The following is an 11,005-nucleotide window of genomic DNA, read 5'->3' on the forward strand; positions in this document are numbered from 1 at the left end:
TATCCCAGCTCCTCCTGTCTGTGAGTTAACAGTGAATATCCCAGCTCCTCCTGTCTGTGAGTTAGCAGTGAATATCCCAGCTCCTCCTGTCTGTGAGTTAACGCTGAATTTCCCAGCTCCTCCTGTCTGTGAGTTAACAGTGAATATCCCAGCTCCTGCTGTCTGTGAGTTAACAGTGAATATCCCAGCTCCTGCTGTCTGTGAGTTAACAGTGAATATCCCAGCTCCTCCTGTCTGTGAGTTAACAGTGAATATCCCAGCTCCTCCTGTCTGTGAGTTAACAGTGAATATCCCAGCTCCTCCTGTCTGTGAGTTAACAGTGAATATCCCAGCTCCTCCTGTCTGTGAGTTAACAGTGAATATCCCAGCTCCTCCTGTCTGTGAGTTAACAGTGAGGATCACAGCTCCTCCTGTCTGTGAGTTAACAGTGAGGATCACAGCTCCACCTGTCTGTGAATTAACAGTGAATATCCCAGCTCCTGCTGTCTGTGAGTTAACAGTGAATATCCCAGCTCCTGCTGTCTGTGAGTTAACAGTGAATATCCCAGCTCCTCCTGTCTGTGAGTTAACAGTGAATATCCCAGCTCCTGCTGTCTGTGAGTTAACAGTGAATATCCCAGCTCCTCCTGTCTGTGAGTTAACAGTGAATATCCCAGCTCCTCCTGTCTGTGAGTTAACAGTGAATATCCCAGCTCCTCCTGTCTGTGAGTTAACAGTGAATATCCCAGCTCCTCCTGTCTGTGAGTTAACAGTGAGGATCACAGCTCCTCCTGTCTGTGAGTTAACAGTGAGGATCACAGCTCCACCTGTCTGTGAATTAACAGTGAATATCCCAGCTCCTGCTGTCTGTGAGTTAACAGTGAATATCCCAGCTCCTCCTGTCTGTGAGTTAACAGTGAATATCCCAGCTCCTCCTGTCTGTGAGTTAACAGTGAATATCCCAGCTCCTCCTGTCTGTGAGTTAACAGTGAATATCCCAGCTCCTCCTGTCTGTGAGTTAACAGTGAGGATCCCAGCTCCTCCTGTCTGTGAGTTAACAGTGAATATCCCAGCTCCTCCTGTCTGTGAGTTAACAGTGAATATCCCAGCTCCCCCTGTCTGTGAGTTAACAGTGAATATCCCAGCTCCCCCTGTCTGTGAGTTAACAGTGAATATCCCAGCTCCTCCTGTCTGTGAGTTAACAGTGAATATCCCAGCTCCTCCTGTCTGTGAGTTAACAGTGAATATCCCAGCTCCCCCTGTCTGTGAGTTAACAGTGAATATCCCAGCTCCCCCTGTCTGTGAGTTAACAGTGAATATCCCAGCTCCTCCTGTCTGTGAGTTAACAGTGAATATCCCAGCTCCTCCTGTCTGTGAGTTAACAGTGAATATCCCAGCTCCCCCTGTCTGTGAGTTAACAGTGAATATCCCAGCTCCTCCTGTCTGTCAGTTAACAATGAATATCCCAGCTCCTCCTGTCTGTGAGTTAACAGTGAATATCCCAGCTCCTCCTGTCTGTGAGTTAACAGTGAGGATCCCAGCTCCCCCTGTCTGTGAGTTAACTGTGAATATCCCAGCTCCCCCTGTCTGTCAGTTAACAGTGAATATCCCAGCTCCTCCTGTCTGTGAGTGAATAGTGAATATCCCAGCTCCTCCTGTCTGTGAGTTAACAGTGAGGATCCCAGCTCCTCCTGTCTGTGAGTGAATAGTGAATATCCCAGCTCCTGCTGTCTGTGAGTTAACAGTGAGGATCCCAGCTCCTGTGTGTAACTACTGCCTGACTGTGGCTCACCAGGCCAGCAGTACTTCAGCTGAGGGATTGTTTTCTGTGTGGTATCGCAGACAATGAATGTACCTGAGAAGGCTGCTGTCAGTGCCTTATACACCGTTTCACACAGACGCCAACACAGGCAGGCAGACTGACACACACGGACATACACACTCTCCGTCCCTCTCTCTCACCTTAGTGAGGCTCATTGGATAGTGACAAGAGTAGGAGCCCTGACTGATCTGTTTCTACCTACTCCATCCTTGGATGCTCAGCACATTGCTTGCTTCTTATTCCCACTGTGGCCAGTTGTGTTCTACCATGGACTTTGCTGTGAACCCCAGGCTGTTCCACCATGTTCAGGGCAGAACCAAACCCCACTTCCACCCCCAGCTACCTGGCAGTGTGTCAAACTCGGAGCTTGTTGGATTCTCTCATCACAAACCCTCTCTCCCTCTTCCTCTCCCTCTTTCTCTCCCTCTCTCTTCTACTCTCTCTCCCCACCCTCTCTCCCTCTTCCTCTCCCTCTTTCTCTCCCTCTCTCTCTTCTACTCTCTCTCCCCACCCTCTTTCCCCCTCTCTCTCTCTCTTTCCTCCCCCTCTCTCTCTTCCCTCTCCCTCTCTCTCTTCCCTCCCCCTCTCTCTCTTCCCTCCTCCTCTCTCTCTTCCCTCCCCCTCTCTCTCTTCCCTCCCCCTCTCTCTCTTCCCTCCCCCTCTCTCTCTTCCCTCCCCCTCTCTCTCTTCCCTCCCCCTCTCTCTCTTCCCTCCCCCTCTCTCTCTTCCCTCCCCCTCTCTCTCTTTCCTCCCCCTCTCTCTCTTCCCTCCCCCTCTCTCTCTTCCCTCCCCCCCTCTCTCTTCCCTCCCCCTCTCTCTCTTCCCTCCCCCTCTCTCTCTTCCCTCCCCCTCTCTCTCTTCCCTCCCCCTCTCTCTCTTCCCTCCCCCTCTCTCTCTTCCCTCCCCCTCTCTCTCTTCCCTCCCCCCTCTCTCTTCCCTCCCCCTCTCTCTCTTCCCTCCCCCTCTCTCTCTTCCCTCCCCCTCTCTCTCTTCCCTCCCCCTCTCTCTCTTCCCTCCCCCTCTCTCTCTTCCCTCCCCCTCTCTCTCTTCCCTCCCCCTCTCTCTCTTCCCTCCCCCTCTCTCTCTTCCCTCCCCCTCTCTCTCTTCCCTCCCCCTCTCTTCCCTCCCCCTCTCTCTCTTTCCTCCCCCTCTCTCTCTTTCCTCCCCCCCTCTCTCTTTCCTCCCCCCCTCTCTCTTCCCTCCCCCCTCTCTCTTCCCTCCCCCTCTCTCTCTTCCCTCCCCCTCTCTCTCTTCCCTCCCCCTCTCTCTCTTCCCTCCCCCTCTCTCTCTTCCCTCCCCCTCTCTCTCTTCCCTCCCCCTCTCTCTCCCTCCCCCTCTCTTCCCTCCCCCTCTCTCTCTTCCCTCCCCCTCTCTTTCTGGCCCCCCCTTTCTCTCTCTGGCCCCCTTTCTCTGTCTTTGCCCCCCCCTCTCTCTCTCTCTCTGCCCCCCTCTCTCTGCGCCCTTCTCTATTTATTGGTGCCCCCTCCCCACTCTTGCTGCTCTCCCTGCTCTTCCTCCCCCCTCTCTGTGTATCTGGCGTTCTCTCCCGCTGCGGCGACTGCCCCTGAGTCGCCCCAGTAAATATCCAATTGGAGGGCTCCTTGATTATCGAGGTATACAAAGATGTTACTAAATGTTTCACAGCTTTATCTGACATTTTGAGGAATTTGCTGTGCTCCGCAGTGCCTTTGTGCTATGTAGCCTGTGTTCCTTATGTGCATATGAGTGAGAGACACTGTGGGATTGGGCTTCGACTCAGTGCAGTTGTCTAACCTTTCAGCTATCTTGACCTACCCAGTCCTGGCTGCCTGGGTGAGGTGGCTGGACGATGGCTGTGAAGACTGGCACCTCCAGGAGAGGAGGACATGGGATTGAATGCCTGTGCATCCTGCACAGGAAGCCATTGGAGTTGGGTAGGACGAAGGGTGAGGCGTTTTTTTTAAAAAACAAGTGGACAGCTGACTAACCAAACCTTTTCATAACCCTGTGATCTGACTTCCTTCATTGTTACCTTGCACCCTGAACCTTGAAAGTTGCAATTCTGTCGATGTGTGATGTATTTGGTTTATGAGCTGGATTTTAGTGTGTAGAGATCACTGTTCCTGATAAGCAGGGGACCGGCTGGAGGTGGGGTGGAGGGAGCGATGTAACCAGGAGCTGATTACCACCACCAAAAGGCTTAGCTGAGGGGAGGCAAGTTCAACCCAACCTCAAAACTTTTACCTGTTAGTAAAAAGCTGCCAAGGGCACATGCTGATTCTGCCACTAGATGTCCCTAGTGATCTCTGTAAATACTTTTCCTTTTGAGAACTCTGACAGTGTCTAATGCTGGCACAGGTGGACTGCAGGATGGGTAGCCCTTTTGGGGGAAGCTTGATTCCAGTATTTTCTCACTGATGCTCCAACTCGCTAAATCGGCCATCATATCTTGACTGATCTTCTGGTGAATGGTGGACACTGGCAGATTGACAGTCCATCGGCTGACACCCTTTGGCTCCAGGGAGACCATGACCTTGGGGCAGGGTTGTAGCTCGGGGTCGGGGGGGGTCCTGGGTTTTAGCCTCTTCCACCAGCCTCACCCCAGCCCGCAGAGTGAAGCGAGGCTCGAGAAACACACCCTTTGTTCCAAACCCTAACCATTCCACTCCTGGCTGCAAAGCATTGAGGTTTCATTGTGACCCGGAGGTTGGGAATGACCTATCCTCAGGGGCCGGGTTCACAGTCTCATTCCCATCATAATTCCCTCAGCTCTGGTCAGTGTATAGCGACTTAACGAGGAGTAAGAATATACTGAGGTCACTACACCGTGGATGAACGAGATTGTATGTGTGCGGTTTAAGAATGTGCTGTCACGAGATTTGTAGCTATACTCATCTGTCTGATGGTTCTCTTTTTTTGTATAACTTTTTTAAAAGATTATTTTTTTGTTAACATTACTGTTACATGTTTTAAAAAATTACAGCAAATTTACATTTTACTACTCTCTCATTCCTTCAACTGTATTTGGAAAGACGGGAGTTCATTCATGTCTTACAGCCCAAATATTTCAACACCTTCCATCTGCAACACAGCCTGGCTGCTGTTAGTGTGCGTGGCAGTCATGTTGCAGACAGCAAGATCCCCACAAGCAACATGGAGACGAATGACCATTTCAAAGTATTGGGTTGACCAGCAAATCATTCCTTAGATCGTGCTGTGAGAGAGCAGTTCAGCTGGCAAAACGGATGCAGCCTCGATGGAACATTTCGCTCCAAACGTCAAATAATAGCTCTGGAGCCCGGAGAACGCTTTGGATTTTTAAGGTTCCTGCTTCAAGAAATGTTTGGAGGGGGAGGTAGAAGAATCTACATTGGGTCCCTTGTTCGTGTGGACTCGTAACTCAAAAGCTGGCCAGTAGGGCTGTTTGTTCCAGCCTTTTTGATCTGTGCTGTAGTACTCGCTGCTGTCGGTGTCATTTGGCCTGGTGTTCTCACGAGTCTCCCCCCGTCATCGCCTGACAAGGAAAACCTCCTCTGGTTCTGTGAGGAGTTGATCTCGTAGCTGCGAGGAACATGTTAGCCCATTGAGTGAGGTGATCTGTACATAACTTGTCCAACATTGTTTTTAAATTTCTGTTCCCTCTTTCCACTACTCCAGAAGAACGTGGCTGCTGACTGTTGTGAAAGTTGTGTGTAACCTCCAATATTTTTGGCATTTGAGTGAAAATTTCTCTGGTGAACTGTGACCCTTGTTCACTATCTACCTGCAATGGTAGTCTCCACCTACAGATTACCTCACTCAATAAAACTCTCTTGCAAAAGTGTTGCTAATTCGAAGTTATTTACATATAAGTATTAATGTCTTAACTATCAAATCAAATGGACTTGAAAACATCCTCCGGCTCTCTTTTTTCAAACTGTATCCAACTTGTGGATATTCCTTCCTAAGTATTATAACTCCCAGGCCCTTAACAGTTCCAATCCAAATCTTATCTCTACTTTCATTGTACTCATTTGACAAGTATCATAGTGTTTAATTCTATCCTGATCATTTTAAAGTCAGTTTCTGTCAGTCCCTTGGCGATGATGACCTTGAAGGATGTGGTGTCACTCTACTGGCCACATTAACCATTTCATACCGTTTGTGAGGTAGTTGAACATGACTGAGACCTGTTCAGTGCATTTCACTAAGTATCTCCCAGCCACTAAAACAGCCCACTTTTGAACTGATTTCCTGCCTCTTCTGTTAGTTACTTCGCAAGCAACACACCACACACATGTGGTGTCCCAGTATCATGCCACACACAGTCGTCTTATTAAAAGATCTTGAAGTCTTTGTTTATCACTCCAAGAACAACAGCAACTTGTATTTATATAGCACCTTTAACACAGTAAAACATTCCAAGGCATTTAACAGGAGCATTATTAAACAAGATTCGACACCAAGACACACAAGAAAATAATAGGACTGGTGACCAAAGGCCTGGTCAAAGAGGTAAGTTTTAAAGCAAGTAGTTCTTAAAGGAGGAGGAAGAGGTGGAGAGGTTCAGATTGGGAATTCCAGAGCTTAGGGCCCCAGGCAGCTGAAGGCACGGGCGCCAATGGTGGAATGATTAAAATCAGGGATTCTCAAAAGGCCAGAATTGGAGGAGCACAGTGATCTCAGAGGGTTATAAGGCTGGAAGAGGTAACAGAAATAGGGGCATAGAGGGGCTTGAAAGCAAGGGTGAGAATTTCATACTCAAGATGTTGTTAACCAGGAGCCGCTGTGGGTCAGCAAGCACATAGGGCCAAGGATGAATGGGATTTGGTGTGAGTTAGGACAAAGGGCAACAGAGTTTTGGGTGAGCTGAGGTTTAGGGAGGGTGGACAATGGTATGCCAGCCAGGACAGAATTAGAATAGTTAAGTCTAGAGGCTACAAAGACATGGAAGAGGGTTTCAGCAGCACATGAACTGAGGCAGAAGATGGAAAATGAATTATAATAAAAACAGAAATTGCTGGAAATACTCAGCAGGTTTGATAGCATCTGTGGAGAGAGAGAGAGAGAGTCAAACTTTCAGGTTGATGACCCATCATCTCAATTGGGAAGAGTTGGGAATTGGGAACCAGGAGATAAGATCAGAGAGGAATACTAAGGTGCACAGAATACGGAGGGAGATACACTAGAATAAGGAATAGTAAGTTAATAGGTGGGGGTCAGGGTAAGACAGATAGTAATAAACTCTAAATCTGTGTTACTGTGTATGGACGTGAATGCACGGAGTGTGGTAAATAACATTGTAGAGCTCCAGGTGCAGGTTGTCACCTGGAAATACAATGTTGTGGCTATAACAGAGACCTGGCTCAAAGAAGGGAAGGACTGGATGTTAAATATTCCTGGATACAAGGTGTTCAGGAAAGGAATGAAAGGGGTAGGGGGTGAAGGTATTGTTCAAAGAGAGCATTGTGGTGCTGGAGAAAGAGGATGTCCTAGAGGAGTCCAGGACAGAATCAATTTGGCTAGAGCTAAGGAACAAAAGAGACAAAATTACATTGCTTGGTGTAGCCTATAGGCCACCAGCAAGTGGGAGGGATGTAGAGGAACAAATTTGCAAGGAAATTGAGAGGTGCGAAAAAATAGGTAGTTATAATGGGGGGCCTTAAATAACCAAATATTAAATATCTGATTGTAGTAATGTAAAGGGCAGAGAGGGAGTTTCTAGAGTGTGTGTTCAGGAAAATTTTCTACAGCTGTTTTATTTCCAGCCCAGTGAGAAAGGAGGCACTGTTAGACATGGTTCTTGGGAATGAGGTGGGCCAAGTAGATCAAGTGACAGTGGGAGAACATTTAGGGGACAGTGATCATTGTATCATGAAGTTTAGGCTGACTATGGAAAAGGACGGTCCAGAGTAAGAATAATTAACTGGGGGAAAGCCAACTTCAATGGGATAAGAATGGATCTGGGCTGAATAAATTGGGGTCAAAGGTTGGCAGGAAAAACGATAGCCGAACAATGGGCTACCTTCAAAGAAGAGATGATTCGGGCACGGGCAAGGCATATTCCCTCGAAAGGGAAAGTTAGGGCAAACAAATCCAGAGCTCCCTGGATGGCAGAAGAGATGGAAATTACGATAAAAGAAGAAAAAGAGTGTTTATGACAGATACCAGGTAGAAAATACAATTGAGAACCAGGCTGAATATAGAAGGTTCAGAGGGAAGGTGAAAAAGCAAACGTGAGAAGCTAAGAGGGACTAAAAGAGACTGGCAGCCAACATAAAAGGTAATCCCAAGATCTATAGGAATGTAAATTTAAAAGGGTGGTATTTAGGGTGTCGATTAGGGACTAAAAAGGGGACTTACACATTGAGGCAGAGGGCATAGCTAAAATATTAAATGAATACTTTGCATCTGTCCTTACGAAGGTAGAGGATGCTTCACAGGCCATGGTAAAAGAGGAGGCAATTCAGATACTAGGAGGGTTAAAATTGATGAGGAATTGGATAGGCTGTCTATACTTAAAGATGATCAGGCACCTGATGAGATGAGATGCATCCAAGGCTACTGAGGGAAGTTAGAGTTGAAATTGTGGAGGCACTAACCATAATTTTTCAGTCTTCCTTAGACTCAGAGATAGTCCCAGAGGACTGGAGAAATGCAAACATTATACGCTTGTTCAAAAAAATAAACCCAGCAATGACAAGCCTGTCAGTTTAAGTCCAGCGGTGGAGAAACTTCTAGAAACAGTAACCTAGGACAAAATTAATAGTCCCATGGACAAATGCAGATTAATTAAGGAAAGGCAGCATGGATTTCTTAAGGGAAAATCATGTTTACCTAACTTGCTGGAGTTTTTTGATAAAATAACAGGAAGGATAGATGAGGGTAAAGCTGTTGATGTGGTGTACATGGACATGGACATGAAAGGTGTTTGATACAGTGCCGCATGACAGACTTGTGAGCAAAGTTATAGCTAATAGAATAAAAGGAACAGTAGCAACATGGATACGAAAATGGAAGTGTGACAGGAAACAGAGTAGTGGTTAATGGATATTTTTTGGGCTGGAGGAAGGTTTGTAGTGGAGTTCCCCAGGGGTCAATGTTGGACCCTTGCTTTTCTTGATATATATTAATGATCTAGACCTTGGTGTACAGGGCACAATTTCAAAGTTTGCGGACGCTACGAAACTCGGAAGCATTGGTCCAGCCTACATGTGACTCCAAATCCACAGTTATGTGATTGACTTTTAAATGCCCTCTGAAATGGCCTAGCAAGAAACATAGAAAATAGGAGCAGGAGTAGGTCATTCGGCCCTTCGAGCCTGCTCCACCATTCAATATGATCATGGCTGATCCTCTATCTTAACCCCACACTCCTCTCTTCGCATAACCCCCTGATGACTTTGGAGTCTAGAAATCTGTCTATTTTCCTCTTAAATATATTCAGTGACTTGGCCTCCACAGCCTCTGTGGTGGAGAATTCCACAGGTTCTCCACACTCTGAGTGAAGAAGTTTCTCCTCATCTACGTCCTAAATGGCCTCCCTCATATTCCGAGATTGTGACCATGTTCTAGACGCCACCCAGCCAGAGGAAACATCATCCCTGCATCCAGTCTGTCCAGCCCTGTCAGAATTTTATATGTTTCAATGAGATCCCCTCTCATTCTTCTAAACTCCAGTGAATACAGGCCTAGTCGGCCCAATCTCTCCTCATAAGACAGTCCTGCCATCCCAGGAATCAGTCTGGTGAACCTTCGCTGCACTCCCTCTATGGCAAATATATCCTTTCTTAGGTAAGGAGACCAAACCTGCACACAATACTCCAGGTGTGGTCTCACCAAGACCCTGTACAGCTGAGGTAAAACCTCCTTGCCCTTGTATTCAAGTTCTCTTGCAATGATGGCCGACAATCTAAAACATACACGTTAGCCTCTGGTGTGTGAGGAACGGGAGCCCCACAAGAGAAAGTGAGAAGTCCTAATGTGAAGCTGTCTAAAGTCGTATTATAATTCAGGGATAACGTGTGTGTTTTAGGCTGTGCGATCATCCTGACCATGAAACGCGATTCCCGTTGGTCGCTTTCTATTCATTTTACGGAGGTTCTGGGTTTAGATTTCTTTCTGTCTCTCTCCAGGTTTCTTTCTCTGTTTATTTCTTCGCTCTGCGCTATTGAAATCTTGAAGAAGTAATGGCAAGTGAATGGAAAGCCTGTTTATGAGATAAACCCACAGCAGGGGAAGTGAGCTGCAAGAAGGGGCAGGGAAAGACTTTACACATGGGGAGAGGGGGTGGGGGGGCAGGAGTTGTGAGAAGGTAGGAATCTCAGAGGGGGTTGTTGAAGGGGGAAATTATACAGAGGGGGTGGGAGGCTGCTGTTGATTTCGGAGGGGGGGTAATTAGAATGAACATGGGGACAGGGTACTTGTACATGTTTGAAATAGTGAGGGGTTCACCGCTGCATGTTTTAAATGCTGAATGTAAGTGAATGAATAGCTGACTGATGATATTATACAGAAGCCCAGAGAGATACGGGGTGGGGAGATGTGGAGGGTGGAAGGAGTGCAGGGACTGTTTTGATGGTGGGTTGGGTATTATATGAGGCGGGGGCGGGGTTTGAGAGAGAATATTGGGAGTGGGCAAACGCGGGGTTAAAAAAGGCACGTGGAATTTGTCAGCCACAAAAGAAATGGCAGCGACAAAATGACGCGGAGACGGAATAACCGCCTGTTGATAATGGCAGGGAGGAAAAGAATGGGGGCTGGATAGTGGTGGGAGGATTTGGAAAGAGTATTTTGTTGCCCATATTGGATAAGGATCAATATAGAACCTTTGTTGAGGAAGTAAGTTACAGTCTGTTTTTTGGATTGTAAATCAGGGGAGAGCGCGAACGCAGTCCCCCACTACCACAAATTTTGCAGTCGAGTATCCCGCATTTGGGGACATCGCAGGCGTCAGCACACCCGGAGTGCAATGGGATAGCCTCGTCCTGGGAGAACCTCCTTCATGATCAAGGTTTCTCCCCTGCCAGGTAAGTATGCCTGAAAACTCTCAGACGCTGCCAGCCGACACCAAGCACTACCCCTCATAGTCACAGGCACTCATTCTTCAAAATCATAACCTCACTCTTTTCATCATATTTTTCTATCCAACAGGTCAGTTTTTCCTGGTGTATTGTAGAACATGCTTAAACTACCCCTCTCGATGGAAAGAAAGGCAGTTGATATCGTGCCCCCTATGTTAATATT

The 11,005-nt window shown here is 47.4% G+C and overlaps 1 non-coding gene across 1 annotated transcript; it reads right to left on the reverse strand.

Annotated features, from left to right (window-relative positions):
- Window positions 1–10,632: 10,632 nt before the first annotated feature.
- LOC144676647 (U1 spliceosomal RNA) lies at window positions 10,633–10,796 on the reverse strand. The gene has a single exon (XR_013575388.1). It is a non-coding gene; the product is annotated as a U1 spliceosomal RNA (small nuclear RNA).
- Between the last annotated feature and the right edge of the window lie 209 nt (window positions 10,797–11,005).

This window comes from Cetorhinus maximus, unplaced genomic scaffold (genome assembly GCF_964194155.1).
Source record: "Cetorhinus maximus unplaced genomic scaffold, sCetMax3.hap1.1 HAP1_SCAFFOLD_1780, whole genome shotgun sequence".
Taxonomy (NCBI): domain Eukaryota; kingdom Metazoa; phylum Chordata; class Chondrichthyes; order Lamniformes; family Cetorhinidae; genus Cetorhinus; species Cetorhinus maximus.